Genomic DNA, 4,267 nt, shown 5'->3' on the forward strand with positions numbered 1-4,267 from the left:
CCTCGTCTAGCTCGTCCTTCTGCTTTTCAGTAGTGAGAGTGGCCTCTAATGGTTCTTTCAATCCATCCTGCACAAAATCACAAACAAGCGAATCCAAGACATCAATACGAAAGCAACTATCATTGTGCATTGTGTGCTTGAGAGTATTGAAAACATCAAAAATAATTTCTTCTTCTCCAACTCTCAGTCTCAATTTCCCCTCCTCAACATCAATCAGTGCTTTCCCTGTAGCCAGAAAAGGTCTCCCTAGGATTAAAGGCATCTCTAAATCTTCCTCCATGTCAAGTACCACAAAGTCTGCAGGAAAAATAAACTTATCCACTTTCACTTGAACATCTTCGATAATCCCACGTGGATACTTGACAGATCTGTCAGCCAGCTGCAACGACATCCTAGTTGGCTTGGGTTCACCTAATCCCAGTCTCCTAAACACAGAAAAAGGCATCAGATTAATACTCGCACCAAGATCACATAAAGCTTTATGAAAATTAATGTCACCAATAATGCAAGGTATCGAGAAACTCCCTGGATCTTTTTGCTTCGGAGGCATCTTGTTTTGAACTAAAGCGGAGCAATTTTCGGTCAAATTCACCGTCATATGATCTTCTAGCTTCCGCTTATTTGCTAAGATATCTTTCAAGAATTTTGCATAACTTGGCATATTCAATAAAGCATCAGCAAAAGGAATGTTAATATGCAATTTTTTAAATATCTCAAGAAATTTACCAAATTGTGCATCTAATTTAGCTTTCTTCATTGCTGCAGGAAAAGGTGGAGGGATAACAATTTTATTCTGTGCAATAGGTGTAGATGTAGAGTTAGAAGACTTACCTCCTCGATTTTTCACCTCATCCTCACCGTGCTTGGTCTTTTCCTCATTAGACCCGAGTGTTTTTCCACTACGCAATTCCACCGCCTTCACATGTTCTCTTGGGTTAGTTTCCGTGTTGCTTGGTAAAGTTCCTTGCTCCCTATTAGCAATCAACTTAGCCAATTGTCCAATTTGATTCTCTAACCCCTTTATGGATGCATCTTGGTTCTGAAATCTCGTCTCTGTTGCAGAAATAAATTTAGTCATCATTTGCTCTAAATTGGACTTCTCCTCCCGAGACGGTTCTGGCTTGAATCCTTGGTGCATCACATATGGTGGACCTCTTTGTTGGCGATGTTGGTTGTTTTGACCTCCCCATGAAAAGTTTGGGTGATTCCTCCATCCCGGATTATATGTGTTCGAGTAAGGGTCATTTCTAGGACGGTTCTGGAATCCCACTTGTTTTACCGGTGCTCCTTCAGGCACATAGAATGGGTTGCCATCTTGGCAATCCTGCACATCATGCTCACCCCCACACTTATCACAGAAAATTTCTTGCAGATGCATAGCCGACCCACTCATGCTCATCCCATCAATCTTTCTATTCAAAGCCTCTAGCTGTGCTGAAACCGCCGACAAATCATTAACTTGATTAACTCCAGCACCTCGTCTCTGCCTATCAGACTGAGGATGATAGCTACTAGCAGCCATCTCCTCCAATAACTCATATCCTTCCTCCGCCGTCTTTCTCAGTAAGTTACCACAGGCATCAGCATCTATCATAGTACGGTTAGGAGTAAGCAGACCGTAGTAGAAAGTTTGAACAACTAACCCAAGAGGCAGCTCATGGTGTGGACATCTCCTCAACAAGTCCTTGTAGCGCTCCCATGCCTCGTAAAGTGACTCTTGCTCATATTGAGCAAAAGTAGTAATGTCGGCTCTGAGCTTCATAGTCTTCGACGGAGGAAAGTACTTGATCAGGAATGCCTTTGCCATATCTTCCCATGTAGTAATAGACCCTAAAGGCAAACAGTTTAACCACGACTTAGCTTTATCTCTCAGTGAAAATGGAAATAAACGCAAATGAATAGCGTCATCAGACACGCCATTAAACTTAAAAGTATCACAAATTTCAAGAAAGTCAGCTATATGAGAATTAGGGTCGTCAAGTGCACTTCCCCCAAATTGGACAGTGTTCTGAATCATCTGAATGATAGCTGGCTTGATCTCAAACTGATTAGCTCGGATGACTGGTCTTACGATGCTTGGACGTGCTCCATCAAGAGACGGCTGTGCATAATCCAACATCGGTATACGCCTTGGCTCCTCTCTTTGTTGATCGCCTTCCATTCTTTCCTTCGCTCTTTGCTGCTGTAGTCGACGTCTAGCTGTGCGTTCGATCTCGGGGACAAAAGGCTCATGCTTAAACTCGAGTGATCTTCGCATGCACCACAAGAAAAATCTGCAACACAATGAGAGTATCAAATAACAATAAAATAAATAATACTAAAGAATTTAACTGAAAAATAAAAAATTGTGAATCAACAGTCCCCGGCAACGGCGCCAAAAACTTGATCGAGCAAAACTTGCACAGTGAATAATCCCAAAATTTATTTTATAAATAGAAGCTCGATTTAAATATCGCAAGTGCACGATAGTCAAGTTATAATAAACGTAAGTAAATACGAGTATCGTTCCACAAGGACTGCGTTACACTATTTTTATTTTCAATTAAAATTTCTTTAGCAACGATAAATTGAGTTGTTGATTAAACTAATGTAAAGTAAACAATTAAAATAATTAAAATGCAAAGAAAAAGTGTTCAAGAACACAATGATTAATTTGGATTAAATCAAATGAGAAATGAATTTGTAAGGAATTATCAGTTCACCTACCGCTCGTGTTTAACTAATTACACTCGACTTTTACTCGTGCGTTCGACGGAATTCCCTAGACTAATTAATATACTCTGTCGAGCTATATTAATACTAATCAAAAACATGCAGTACTCAAGTGTCCTCAAATATTTAATAGTTCAAGATTGCATTACATTCTATGGAATCCACTAGCTTTCATTCGGGTGAACTATCACTATCGACACGTACCCAATTCCGTATATCTACTAAAATTGTAAATCCGTGGTTTATACTATTTGATCGTATTGTTAACTATTCTATTGAACTCATCAACAACATGAAATAATCAAAGGAAGTTAGCTAGGCTTCGATTGAAACACGAAAGAACAATAGCATAAACAAATCACTAATAAAAACGTCGAGAAATAATGTTCAACACCGAGTACGGGGTAGGATCCCCTCAAATCCCAACAAATCTAGAGTTTAGCTACTGAAATTCATGATAAAAACCAACAATCAATGTAAGAAATAAAATACTGAATAATGAAAATACTAAAGATGACGATGGATGACGGCCACGACGCGTGGAAATCTCGAGGTCTTCGAAATCTCCTTTGCTCCTAGCCTACTCTCCAAGAAAAATGATGAAAAGTCTGATAAAGATCAAAAAATGGCCGCTGCTCTCGTGTGTTAGGTTATAGTGTAGGATAGAGTCCCTAGAAATTTGGAAACAAATCTTTCTCAATCTCGCTTCTCGCTAGGGCGGTATATTTTGACCGCCCTAGCGAGAGGTCCTCGAATAAGCTTCCTCAAGCATGTCCCTGGTTTCGCTGGGGCGGTCAAAAGCGAGACACTTGCGCAAAATAATCCTCGGCCAGACCACAATGCTCGCTGGGGCGGTCACTTTTGCCCGCCCTAGCGAGACCTCTTCGATATTATGCCAAAGTTTCTCCCACTTTTTGGTTCAATTCCTACAAAATAACCACAGAATACACGAGATTAGTAAAATGCTCAATAATGCTAAAAAAATTGCAAAATTCAACTAAAACAAACTAATATGATGCATGAACGCGACTCAAAACCAACACTAAAAACACGTAAAAACGAGTCCTATCAGTGGTAATTATGAAAGGGGTTTCATAGATTACACCATCAATACAACTACGACATGACACATAGTATTGTTTCTTTGATAGCTCTCGATATACCAATAGTTTTCGAATCGGTCGGAATATATGAGTTGAAGGGACCGTACTGTACGCTAACCATAATAGATTGGTTCTTGCAGGCACTATCAATTGATACCTATGGAATCATGTAAGCGATGCTGCTAGGCGTTTAACATGATTGGTTGATTACTATCAGACTTGAGTTCTGATGTTTTTATTATCAAGGAGTTGATAATTAAGAATGGAGCAACTGCGGTATGATCATATAAGGACATGTTTAGTCCCGAATCACAATGAGATGTGAACCCACGGCTAGTGGTATCATTTAACCATTGAGGGTCACACAAGTGCTAAGTTTCTAGATCCCGTTGAGAAGTAAAATAGTTCAAGGTGTTGAACGACTTAAAAGGAGTTTATAAGCGCAAATAAAA

The 4,267-nt window shown here is 39.7% G+C and overlaps 1 non-coding gene across 1 annotated transcript; it reads left to right on the top strand.

The window, feature by feature from the left end:
- The first annotated feature begins 1,652 nt into the window (after nucleotides 1-1,652).
- Nucleotides 1,653-1,759, top strand: LOC142528152 (small nucleolar RNA R71). Its single transcript, XR_012815633.1, has one exon. It is a non-coding gene; the product is annotated as a small nucleolar RNA R71 (small nucleolar RNA).
- Nucleotides 1,760-4,267: the final 2,508 nt, after the last annotated feature.

Source organism: Primulina tabacum, chromosome 15, assembly GCF_025594145.1.
Source record: "Primulina tabacum isolate GXHZ01 chromosome 15, ASM2559414v2, whole genome shotgun sequence".
In the NCBI taxonomy this organism is placed as follows: Eukaryota; Viridiplantae; Streptophyta; class Magnoliopsida; order Lamiales; family Gesneriaceae; genus Primulina; species Primulina tabacum.